The sequence below is a fragment of the Mus caroli genome, unplaced genomic scaffold (genome assembly GCF_978045245.1).
Source record: "Mus caroli unplaced genomic scaffold, Mus_caroli_1 scaffold_3, whole genome shotgun sequence".
Classification (NCBI taxonomy): domain Eukaryota; kingdom Metazoa; phylum Chordata; class Mammalia; order Rodentia; family Muridae; genus Mus; species Mus caroli.
In genome coordinates this window covers 73,173,649-73,186,764 of record NW_028227258.1, presented here as the reverse complement: position 1 = coordinate 73,186,764, position 13,116 = coordinate 73,173,649, and the positions used below count along the sequence as shown (strand labels likewise).

The following is a 13,116-nucleotide window of genomic DNA, read 5'->3' as shown; positions in this document are numbered from 1 at the left end:
AAAGCATAGCTGGGCCTTCGAGCAGCTCCTCCAGGCGAGTGGTGCTGGAGCGGTATGGAGAGCTTCACATGGCCAGCCACAGAAACTCCCCTCCACTGAATGTCTGCATGATGCTTGTGTTCATTGTTCGTTCGTCATTAACATCTAATTTGCCACTTAGGCATTGTTGAGCAAACACCCTGCTCTGATGTCCTAAGAGCCAGAAGTATATACTAGTAAGTAACCAGTATGTACAGAGTTAGAGTAGAAGTGATGAGGGGTGACATCATCTCTGTGACCACTTCCTGTTGACATCTGGGTGTCATAGTTGGGGACCCAAGAAAACTTGAATGCTGGCCAAAGTCAGGACAAGCAGGTTCTGTGGTTCCTGTCCCAGCTCTGTTGGGCAGAGATAGGAAAAGAGACAGGGAAGCTCGGACCTGGCTGGAGCAGCCTGTGAGGCTGGACCCCTGGGGTAGGGTGCTGTGGCGCTGACCCCTGGAGCTGGCCGAGTTGATTTTAAATCTGCTGGGACAGATCACTAGAGAGAGAAGGTAAAGTTAAGGAATGTGGGGGGAATTTTTAATCCAGGGTGTACATTTGAAATCTCCTGGCCTACGATCCTGGTAGTTGGCTGAAGGGAGTCCCAAGACCAGGGGAGAAAGAAAGCTCCTACCCTCAGGAGTAGGCAATAGATGGGAAACTTAGGCTGTTGGGTGACAGTACTTATATAGAGTCTATTTTACCTGGGAGAGACAATTCAAGTCAGTTCCATTCAACTTACAAGAATTTTAAGTTTAGGAGCCGGGCGTGGTGGCGCACGCCTTTAATCCCAGCACTCGGGAGGCAGAGGCAGGCGGATTTCTGAGTTCGAGGCCAGCCTGGTCTACAAAGTGAGTGCCAGGACAGCCAGGGCTAAACAGAGAAACCCTGTCTCGAAAAAAAAAAAAAAAAAAAAAGAATTTTAAGTTTATCAAAAGATAAAATTTTACATATGTTAGCATTACCACTGTGCAATTTTTATTGAGATCCACATTGCAGAAAAGTCAGTAGACTCACGTGTTTGAGTCATAGTTGGAGCTCGGAACCCGACAGTGATTCAATAAGTATACATCAAGTAGGTCCTGAGTCTCTTAAACATAATAGATACTTACTGGCTACCTGACAGTCAAGCTCTATGGACAGCCTTTGGCCATCAGGCCCAAAAGATCCAACAGACTTTGCTGTGGAGGAGGAGCTTGGAGGACCATTCTGTGTTGTCTAGGCAAAGTGGGGCAGTCAGCTCCGCAGTATTGCACTTGGTCCACAGTTTGTAGAGGTCCTGCCGTCGTCGGCAAGGTGAAGGGCAGTGTTTCGTAGAAGCTGTCCTTGTCACAGGTAAAGCATGTTCCGGGTGGAGTTCTTCTGTGACCCATCATCTTCTTTGGAGACCTTGAGGTCACTGCTAGGATCTGGAGGTCTCTGTCAGTCATAGTAAAATTTTTTGCATTAAACATTTTAAAAGCCATATTCAGCAGATCTCCAAAAAGTTTTGAGGATCATTATTTATTAAGTAGATGAGTGGTGGTGGCTCAGGCCTTTAATTGCAGCACTTGGGAGACAGAAACAGGTGAATTCCTGAATTTGAGGCTCGCCTGGTCTACAGAGAAAATTCCAGGACTGCCTGGTCTACAAGGAGAATCCTGTCTCAAAAAACACAAAATTATAAACCAAAAAACAAAAGCCAGGTGTTGGTGGTGCCCGCCTTTGATCCCAGCACTTGGGAGGATTGGCAGGCCAATTGAGAGATTGGGACCCTAGCTGGAGTTAACCAATTGTTCCTGATGGCTTGTCTGTGTTGTTCTGTTAGTCTGATATGCCTCCAGTTACCTTTGATTATGTCTTTATTTCCAGGAGAAGTGATAAGTTCATTATGAAGTCTTTTCTGGTCCAGGAGAGATGGCTCAGTAGATGGGAGCAGTGACTATTCTTTCAGAGGACCCAGGTTCAATTCCTAGAACCCACTTGGTAGATCCCAACTGTCTGTAACTCCAGTTCCATATGATATCCTCCTTTGCCCCCCTCAGGCACAATGTCCTTGTGTTTTGTGACACAAGACTCATTACACACACATACGTCTATTCATTCCACATAGGGAGCCCAGGCCAGACCAAAGTACAGATACCATGAACAAAGTTCAACTTGTTGAACCAGTGAGGTGTTTTTTTTAATTTATTTATTTTATGTATATGAATACATTGTAGCTGTCTTCAGACAATCCAAAAGAGAGCATTGGATCCCATTACAAATGGTTGTGAGCCACCATGTATTTCCTGGGAATTGAACTCAGGACCACTGGAAGAGCAGTCAGTGCTCTTAACTGCTGAGCCATCTCTCCAGTCTGATCCAGTGAGTTTTTTGGGGTTTATTACAGAAGTAGAGATGACTCAATGACAGCCGAATCACCCAAAACTCACCCCAGCGTGGGTGACACAGCTCACCAAATCTGGAAACCTAGAGCACACTACAGGCAGCTAAACAGTTTGGGGTGTTCTTTCTATGTGGGTCTGTTGATCTAATCTTCTTCCAGGCTGCTCTGCTGGTTTCTGCTTCTTAGGATGCTTGGCTGATCCTTTCTGTTTTCAGCTTGACTTATCTTAGACTCACTCTTAGCCCTTATGATTGTTTCCTCTTAGGAAGGAGGGGTCTAGTGAGGTTGTTCAGTTTCAGGGACTTCCTGAAGCTATTTTTGAATTATTTTCTAACTTGCATGAAGAGCTTCCTTCAATGATCTTGGAGAAAACTGCTATACAACAGTGTGGTACACAGACATACATGTTGGCATAACACTCATACACAGGAAATAAAAGTAAATAAATCTAAAGAAAAAAGAAAATATCTTCAACCTGTTACAAAAGTGTACTGGCTGGTTTTGTGTGTCAATTTGACACAGCTGGAGTTATCACAGAGAAAGGAGCTTCAGTTGAGGAAATGCCTCCATGAGATCCATCTGTAAGGCATTTTCTCAATTAGTGATCAAGGGGGAAAGGTCCCTTGTGGGTGGGACCATCTCTGGGCTGGTAGTCTTGGTTCTATAAGAGAGCAGGCTGAGCAAGCCAGGGGAAGCAAGCCAGTAAGTAACATCCCTCCATGGCCTCTGCATCACCTCCTGCTTCCTGACCTGTTTGAGTTCCAGTCCTGACTTCCTTGGTGATGAACAGCAGTATGGAAATTTAAGCCGAATAAACCGTTTCCTCCCCAACAAGCTTCTTGGTCATGATGTTTGTGCAGGAATAGAAACCCTGACTAAGCCAAAAATTTATCTTTTAACTATTGCTATAATATTGAAGGCTCCTGGGAATTTGATAACTTGTTGGTCTTGGCCATGTGAGCAGCTGTTTTTCTGAATATTGTCACCTTTATCTTTTGTTTTATTTTTATCCAGAACAAGATGTAGGGTAGCAGTTATGGTCAGGGTGTTCTGGTATGGTCAGGAAGCATGAGAAAGGAATTTGAATGTCTGAAGTGAGTTCCAGAACAGCCAGGGATACACAGAGAAACCCTGTCTCAGAAAAACCAAAAAAAAAAAGACAAAAAAAAAGAAGTTATTTTCATGGCGGTTGTATAGTAATGTTTGAACTAACAACTCATGTCTCTTCATCTGAGCTGTCTTAGATTTTAGTGTATTTCTTTTTTGTAAACATTGTTGAAAGGTCTTGCTAGACTTATTTGTTATTTTTGTTTGTTTCTGATGCTGACAATAAAACCCAGAACTAATACTTACAAAACAAGTGTTCTCCATTCTAGTGCATCCTCATTTATGGCTTTGATTTTTTTAAAGAAATGAATGAAGGGCAGCTGGAATGGAAAGGGCTGGCTTAGCAGGTCACTGAGAGACCAAGTGCTATACTTTTGGAATATACTTTGTTCTATTGGTGTTAGGAAGAGTGTCAGCCAAGGACCACCAAGACAAAGTTCTCAGCGCAAAGGAGATTTATTTGCCCCAGAGAGACAGAGAGCAGGGATAAAGGACAAAGACAGGAGATAGAGGATAGCTGAGAAGGGGAAGGGTACAGGGGAAAAGTGGGAGGAGTCTTTCTCCCAGAAGACAAAGGACTGCCTCTGAATTGAGAGGAGACAGACAGGGTCCATAGGCAAGTTGTGGTTTATAAAGGTACAAGGGAAAAGCCTGTGTTAGGATGAGGTGTTTTAATTTTAAGTGGACATCTTAATTAGGTGACCCAAAGGGAACTTTTTGATATCTGGACTTAAATACTTTGTCAGCCTCAAGAGGAGGAAGTAGCCAAGTAAAGGAATCAACCTTGCTGGCTAGCTATAATGGTTTTTAGCAAGCTAGAAGGAATGGGAGAGAGGGGCAAGGCCTGCCAGAGCCATGCTTGCCACACTGGAGTTAGCTAGAGTCCCTCCAATTTGGAAGAAGTCATAAAGTAGTATGTGTTAGTATAATTCAAGGATGATGAGGTCCCATTAGCCTGTGGTATTGTATTACACTGTTGTTTCTCTGCTTCTAGATTTTCATTTCATTTCTTATCTCTGTGTGTTTTATACAGAGAAGTAATTGTATTACAATAAGGTGGAAAATATTTCAGAATATTCTTTGGAATTGTTGGAGATTGACCCAGGGCTTCAAGCATTCTAGATATGAGCTCAAACTATCCTCTAACACCAGACTCTTTATTTGAATACAGTGCTAACAGTCAAGGGAATTATTTGCTTAAGGATCAAGAATAGTGAGACATCGTGATCAAAGTAAAACAGATTTTCATGTTTTGTTTTTACAAGGAATTTGCTGTTTTGTGAACCTAGGAGAAAATGCATGTTCTATCCTTCTTGGGAACAGGTTTGAGGAGCCGTTGGCCAACTTACTAAATGAGCGGCACCGGACAGTGAAGGAGCTGCTGGAGCAGCTGAAGATGAAGAAACCCTCAGTCAGACAGCAGCCTGAGGTGGAGAAGCTGAAACCGCAGGAGACTGTCCATCAGACTCTGGTCCTCAACCCAGCACAGAGGAGCAGGCTTCAGCAGCAGATGCAGCAGGCAAGGCTTCTCTCTTTGTTTGTATTTGTATTATTTCTTGGCTTAGCACGGAAGCTAGAAGTGAGCAGTGTGGTAAAGTCAGAGGTGGCTGTCCTACTTCCTGTTGGAACCGTTGGCCATAGGACTGTCTGTTTGCTACGACCTTGAGAGAACTTCATGTTCGTGGCCTGTGGGTCAGGTAGGAAATCAAATAAAGACCGAAATAATGTGTAGGATTGGAGATTTCAGAATTCTTAGTATTACATTCAAACTCAAATATCCGCCTGTATTAGTTTTTCTTGTTTCTGTCTTAGTCTCTCTAGTTTGAGGGTCAAGTTTGTCTGAGTTTGGTTTTGGCCAAAGGAACATAACTCAAATATGCCAAGATCCTGCTTTGCTCTCATCTCACTGAGAAGCAAGATACATGTGGTACAGTTGGAAACATTATAATGTGTCTTTTTTTTCCTTCCCAGCATGTTCAGCTCTTGACACAAATCTACCTTCTCACCACCTCCAACCCCAACCTCAGCTCCGAGGCCAGTACCACCAGAGTATTTCTTGTAAGGTTCCATACATCCATAACTCGGAAGATTTAAGTATGAAATCTGTTAAACTGTTAATGTTATGCACGGGTTGTAATCTACATTTCTTCCTCTTCTCTCCTGGATGTGTTTGTTCACTGTACTGCCTGTCCTGTGACTTCCTCTGTTTGCTTGACAGAACACTTAAGTCTGGGGAAACTTGAACACCATTTAAATTGCATCTTCCTCATGTTGAGAATTTTTTGTTTTTTGTTTTTTGTTTTTTTTTTGAGACAGGATCTCATGTAGCTCGAGCTGGCCTCAGACTCATGAGTTGACTTCATTGTTCTGCCTCGACTCCATCAGTACTAGAGTTACAGATGCACGCTACTGTGCCCAATTTATGGGCACTGTGGGTATAACCCAAGGCTTTTCCTGTGTGTTAGGCAAGCATTCACTCACTGAGCTCCATGGCCTTTGATACTCCTCTCTTTATTTATTTATTAATTTTATGTATACGAGTACACTGTAGCTGTCTTCAGACACACCAGAAGAGGACATCAGATCTCATTACAGATGGTTGTCAGCCACCATGTTGTTGCTGGGAATTGAACTCAGGACCTCCAGAAGAGCAGTGCTTGTTCTTAACCAGTGAACCTCTCTCTAGCCCCCTGAAAGATATATACATTTTATCAGGTCCTCCCTCCTCCCCACTCTGCCTTCTTCCTCCCCCCCCCCCCCAGTCCTTTCTCATTCTTCCTTTTATCTCAAAGAGGAAAGAAAGAAGTTTCCATTGTGAGGGGCTTTCTGAGAGGAAAACTCTGGACAAAGCCATTGTGGTTTCATGGTGTGCTTGCCAATATGACAAACTTCCTCTGTGGCAATGTTGTGTTCAGAAGATCATGAAAAAAAATATTTTTGACATATTATCAAAAACCTTTTGAAAATTAGATTTATTTTATGCCTATCACTATTTTGCCTACTACTGCACAACATATGTACTTCATGCTTGTGGAGACCAAGTGACAAATCGCCTGGAACTGGAGTCATGGATTTTCCGTGAGCCACCTCATGGGTGTGGGGACTGAACTTGGGTCCTCTATAAGAGCAGCAAGTGCTTTTTAACTGCTGAGCCAGCTCTCCAGACCATATGAAATTAAAAACAAAAACAAAAAACAGGAGGCAGCACAGGTGGTGGCACATGCCTTTAATCCCAACACTCAGGAGGCAGAGGCAGGCAGGTCTCTGAGTTCGAGGCCAGCCTGGTGTACAGAGTGAGCTCTAGGACAGCCAGGCTGTTACACAGAGGAATCCTGTCTCGAAAAGTAAAATAAAAACCAACCCCCCCCCCCAAGAAAAAAAAAGAAAAGAAAAGAAAAGCCAAGTCTAGAGGTGTGGTGATGCTGTTTATTTTATGTACTGAGTATTTGGTGAATGAGAATGGAGGAGCCTGAATTAGTCTGTTCAGGCCTAGAGAGCGAGACTGTCTTGAAAAGCTGGGTGTGTGTGGGGGAATCTAACATCCTGCCATTCTTCCGCCCCACACTGCTGAGGTTGAGTCTAGGGCTTTTAGCGTGCGTTGTAAAGGCTCAGCGGCTGCATCGTCCTTGTGCCTAGAGAGCAGAACATGCACGGAAGGCTGAGGGGGTCACAGCCCGAGACTTCAGGGCATGGGGCTGCTTCTCCAAAGGACCTGGGTTCAATTCCCAGCATGCATTTGGCAGCAGCTCACAACAGTCCATAACTCCACGTTCCAGGGAGTCTGATGCCCTCACAGACATACATGCAGGCCAAACACCAATGCTTGTAGTAAATAACTTTAAAAAAAAAAGACAAATGAATGTAGATCTAGTTCCTGAGTGACTGCGGCCAAAGACAGATTTTATAATGGTATGATATCAGTTAAAGATTTCTTTCTGCCTACCACTGATCTTGTGGCAGGAAGGCCCTTCCCCCTTAAGAGCTTGAGGACTGTGGTATTGGTTGTCTGGAGTTACCTCAGAACTCCTTTGTGTCCTTTCTCCCCAGAAAGAGCTGGGCACCTTTGCTGAGAATTCCATTGCCCTTCACCAGCAGTTCAACCCCAGGTTCCAGACCTTATTCCAGCCTTGTAACTGGATGGGAGCTATGCAGCTCATTGAAGACTTCACCCACGTCAGCATTGACTGCAGCCCTCATAAAACCGCCAAGAAGACTGGTAGGAGATGACTGTGTCAAGTCCAGTTTGAGATTGGCAGTGAAAGACTCGAGTCGTTAATGTTTTTGCTATAATTCTTAGGGCACAGGAGATTTGTAATTTATTCTCTCTGTCTTTTATACATTCAAGGAGACCGGGCATGTAGCTCATTGGTAAAGTACTTACCTATACGGAGTGACAAATGTTTATAGTTCCATTTCTAACTTGAGACTAAACTCTCACAGCACTATTATATTCAAATTGGGTATGTCACTGCTACTTTCTATATTTTTTAATATTATATTTATAGATCTAATTGCACGCATACGTGCACACACACACACACACACACATATACACGAAGAGAGAGGAGAGGAAGGGAGCACACATACCATAGTACACCGGACAGCTTTGGGTGTTGTTTTTCTCCCTCTACCATGTGGATCCCAGGAAGTGAGTTCAGGCCATCAGCAGGCTCAGGGGCAGGTTTGTCTACTGAGACATCTCACTGGCATCCAGAGCCAATAATCAAATTGTAATGTTCTGGAAAGAACAAAAGTCTTATTGAAGATATTTTTGTCTTGTAGAGACTTTTTTTTTTTTTTTGGTTTTTTCGAGACAGGGCTTTTCTGTGTACCCTGGCTGTCCTGGAACTCACTCTATAGACCAGGCTGGCCTCAAACTCAGAAACCCGCCTGCCTCTGCCTCCCAAGTGCAGGGACTAAAGGTGTGCACCACCACCACCTGGGTGTAAAGAAACTGTGAGTCTAGCAGCGTGTGTGGGTTCTCTTAGTGCCTTGTGTGTCTGTGTCAGTGGAGAAAGTGTACCTTATAGGAATAGACAAGAGAATCAGCTTGGCAGACCTCCTGTTAGCAAGTGTTAGGTTGGAGTGACTGGAAACTTGAGGGGTCAAGTCTGAGGAAGAGCCTGTGTGAGTGCTGTGTGGACTTAGGCCTTGGTGAAACTCTTTGGTCCTTGGATTATATTTATCTCAGATGTTCTTTCTTACAGCCAGTGAATTTCCCTGTTTGCCAAAGCAAGTGGCTTGGATCCTGGCCACAAACAAGGTTTTCATGTATCCGGAGCTCCTCCCAATACGTTCCCTGAAGGCCAATAATCCTCGGGATAAGACCATCTTCACCAAGGCTGAGGACAAGTACGTATAGTGAAACTGACATTAGTGCAGTAGGGAAAGACAGAGACAGTGGTTTGAGAAGCCTGGGGCAAATGAGATGTGAGTGACAAGGACATAGACCAAAGAAAACCCATGTAGAGACAGGAGTGTATTTGTTTCAGTCCTGTCTTTCCTAGGGGATGCCATACATACTGTTAAAACTTTATTCTGATTTTATTTTTGAGTATGGATGTCTTGCCTTCTTGTATGTCTGTGCAGCTTGTGCGTGACAGTGCTGGCAGAGGCCAGCAAAGGCCTAGGAGCCACCATGTGGGTGCTAACTGAAGCTGGGTCCTCTGCAAGAGCAGGCTGTGCTCCTAAGCACTCAGCCCTCCAACACACACACACACACACACACACACACACACACACACACACACACCGTGGGTCTTTTTTTTTTTTAATTTTTTTGTTCTTAGCCTTTAATTTTCTGATGCTCCCCCTTCTAATTTTAAAATTCAAAAAAAAAAACAACCAAAAAAACAAAAACCCAAAAACAAACACAAAAAAACCCAACAGCCATAAATACAGGGAATTGCTCAGTGATGGTGGCACATGCCTTTAATCCTAGCATTTGGGAGGCAGATACAGCCTGACCTGTAAGTTCAAATCCAGTCTGGTCTACAAGGAAAGTTCTAGATCAGCCAGGGCTATACAGGGAAAACTTGTCTCAAAACAAGACAACAGCAAAAGAAAACACAAGAACTTCAGATTGTCATTTTATGCTTGAGTTATTCATGATATCTTTATTGTTGTCTGAGTTAGGCCCTCATGGATCCAAAGCTAGACTTGTATCAGCCATATAACTGTGTATGACCTTGAACTTTGAACCCTCCACATCCTAAGAACTGTGATTTTAGGGCTTTTTGTTTTGTTTGGTTGGGCTTGTATTTTTATTTTGGTACTGGAATTTGGTTTTTTGGTTTTTACCTTTGGGGGAGGGGTTTGGATACAGAGTGATATCATGTAGCCTGTGCTAGCCCCCAGCTTATAGGAGTCCTCCCCCCTCAGCCTCTCAAGTGTTGAGATTGCAGAAGTGTGCCACCATGCCTGGGATGACTTATTCTGATGTGTAATGCTCTTTTGCTTGTTTGTGAATTGTATGCTGTCTCATTTCTGCTTGTTCAGTGCTGTTTCTCAGGCCCTGTGTTGTCTTGAAACCAGTCTAGGGCATGAGAGAGTTCAATCCCAGGGTCTTCCCTATGTCAGGCAAGCACTGTAACCAATGAGTTTGCTTGTGCCAAGGAGCCAGGCTGGTCTTGACTTTGGCATCTCCTGTTTCAGCCACCTTGGTGTTCAGAGTATGCAGTTGCTTGTATTTGTTTGTTTTTTTTTTTGTTTGTTTGTTTTCTTTCTGTCACCGAGGATGTTAGTGCAAAGAGCTTTAAGCACATTTATTTTCAGTAGTGCTGGGGATTAATCCAGGGTCATTGAGCTTATCATGTTTGGTTCTTAAAATATGCAGTGATCTGTAACTCTCTAACGGTGTGGGAGGAGGCTGTGAAGCATGCAGTTTGAAGAGCTCCTTGCAGAACCGTCTGTGAATTTGGTTCTCTCTCAGTCTGTTAGCTTTAGGACTGAAGCATTTCGAAGGGACTGAGTTTCCTAAGCCTCTGATCAGCAAGTACCTTGTAACTTGTAAGACTGCTCACCAGCTGACATTGAGAATCAAGAACCTCAACCTGAACAGAGCTCCTAACAACGTGATTAAAGTGAGTGAGTGAGTAAGTGTGAAAACTCCCTCTGCCTCCTTTCCCTCTCAGCTGTCAGTGACGGGAGGCTTTTGTTGTAAAAGTGTTTTATCCCCTTTCCTCGTAGCCCAGGTGTTTGGGAAGGTGGTAGGCTTACTGTGGTATTACTCAGCAGGGTGGAACTGACTTCTTGGTGTTTGGATTTAGGCCTAAATTACTAACTTTCAGTCATGGACTCCTGACTGTCTTCCTCTCCCTGCTTTTCTGCCTCCTTCCTTCAGGGTTAGACACTGATGTCTCACTGAACCCTGTCCCTAGAACCCGTTCTTATTCATTCACTGTTTCAAAATAGATCAGGGTTGTTGTTGTTGTTGTTGTTTTGGTGTTTTGAGACAGGGTTTTTCTGTGTAGACCTGGCTGTCCTGGAACTCACTCTGTAGACCAGGCTGGCCTTGAACTCAGAAATCTGCCTGCCTCTGCCTCCCGAGTGCTGGGATTAAAGGCGGGCACCACCACTACCTGGCTCATTTTAAAGGCTTTGTCATTTTCTATGTGCATCTGTGTGTGCCTGAGCATTTGTGCACCTTGTTTGTACAGGGCCTGTGGAGGTCAGAAGAGGGCACTGAATTCATTGCCCATTGTGGGCGTTGGAACTGATCCCACATCTAGTGTAAGAGTAGCAGAACTTTAAACTATTGAGCCATCTGTCAATCTTCCTGGTTTATTTATTTATTTATTTATTGTTAAAATCACACTTATTTACAAGGGTAGGGGCATAACATGTCACAGTATGCATATGAGGTCAGAGGACAACTTGAGGAAGTCTGTTCCTCCTTGTACCTGGCTCAAGCCTACTGACTGCACCATTTATTCTAGTAATTAGCTAGCTTGTTTGTTTGCTTGAGGCAATGTCTCTCGGTGTATGTTCTTCATTTATTTATTCAGTGACTGATTGAGACTGAGTCTCTGTGGACGTTTGTCTGTCCTGGAGCTTACTATGTAGACCAGGCTAGTATATTGACCACATGGAGACACTTTTTTTTCTGCCTCCCAAGTCCTTCTTCTGCATAAAGTCCAACTTCTGCATAAAGGTATGTGTCACCACACCTAGCCCAGTTACTTTTAAAATGAAACTAACATAATCTGTCTATTTCTCTCTTCTTCTTCCTCCTCTTCCGTCTCCTCTTTCCCTGGGATTATAGTCAGGTTCCATCGTGCTTGGTTCATAGTGTCTTTTCCAGTTAACACTCTTACTTAAAAGTAGTTTCTGGGGGGCTGGATATATGGCTTAGCGGGTAAGAGCACTGACTGCTCTTCCAAAGGTCCTGAGTTCAAATCCCAGCAACCACATGGTGGCTCACAACCATCCATAATGAGATCTGATGCCCTCTTCTTGTTTGTCTGAAGACAGCTACAGTGTACTTACATATAATAAATAAATAAATATTTTTTTAAAAATGTAGTTTCTGTGTGTAAAATGAGGTAAAGCTCTATGTGCAAGAGAAGACATTTAATGAGATTATTTTGATCCATTAGTTTTGTTCTTTCTGACCTAAACTTCTATGTTTCCCTACAGTGGGGGTCATTGAGAAAGATAGGTTTGAGTTTTAATGGTAATCAAAATGGATGTTTGCATTTAGATACCAAATAATTGCAAAATCTTCATTAATTGGAAATACTTTTTTTGAAATGCAGAAACATTCAGCATAGACTCCTGATATATTTGTGTGTTTATGAAACTCTCAGCCATCCCATTCACCAGTCTGAACGAATATGACTCATACTATGTGTTTTCATGTTTAGTTTTATAAGAAGACCAAACAGCTGCCAGTTCTGGTGAGGTGCTGTGAAGAGATCCAGCCACATCAGTGGAAGCCACCTTTTGAGAAGGAAGAACACCGGCTTCCCTTCTGGTTAAAGGTCAGGCCTTCCTTCAACATCTGTGTGAGGCAGAAGTCACTGACTCTCCTCCTGTAGGAGTTACATGATAATTTCCCAAAGTAAAGTCTGGACGAGTTCATAGAATTGAAATGTTCTTGTCTTAGAAAATTGATGCAGAGAAATACCCGTCTTGGAGCCATATGTCGAGGCTCCCTTTCAGTAGTGCTCAGAATCCAGAAAGCTAAGTTTTCCTTTCCTTTAACTTCTGCTGTGTTCTAGAGCAGAGCGTTCTTGTCCTGCAGGCCAGTCTACAGTCCATTCAGGATGAACTGCAGAACATAGTGGAAGGCGCTACAGAGGGAGGAAGTGTGACCATAGCCACTGAGGGCAGCAGCAATCAGCACTTACAGAAAGCCAGCCCTGCCCTGGGGGATGAACCTCAGTACCCACTGCTGCTGCCCAAGGGTGTGGTTCTCAAACTGAAGCCGGGTTCCAAGCCGGGTTCTAGAAAGGCTTGGCGACAGAAGCGGCCATTGGTCCAGAAGCCCCTCCTTATCCAACCCAGTCCTTCTGTTCAGCCAGTGTTCAACCCTGGGAAAGTGGCAACCTGGCCAACTCCGACAGAAGTTCCTCCAAGCAACACAGTGGTCCAGATTCCTCATCTAATCCAGCCAGCCG

At 43.8% G+C, this 13,116-nt stretch overlaps 1 protein-coding gene and 1 long non-coding RNA gene across 7 annotated transcripts in view; one reads left to right on the top strand and one right to left on the bottom strand.

Moving 5' to 3' along the window:
- Positions 1-13,116, top strand: part of Gon4l (gon-4 like) — a 148,973-nt gene that overhangs the window by 30,895 nt on the left and 104,962 nt on the right. The gene's annotated exons all lie outside the window — the stretch shown is intronic.
- Positions 4,982-13,116, bottom strand: part of LOC147005602 (uncharacterized) — a 29,063-nt gene continuing 20,928 nt past the window's right edge. Inside the window, exons 2-3 of the long non-coding RNA XR_015046708.1 lie at positions 8,084-8,234; positions 4,982-5,182 (exon numbers count right to left, since the gene is read on the bottom strand). This is a non-coding gene — a long non-coding RNA (uncharacterized LOC147005602). The remainder of the gene's footprint in view (positions 5,183-8,083; positions 8,235-13,116) is intronic.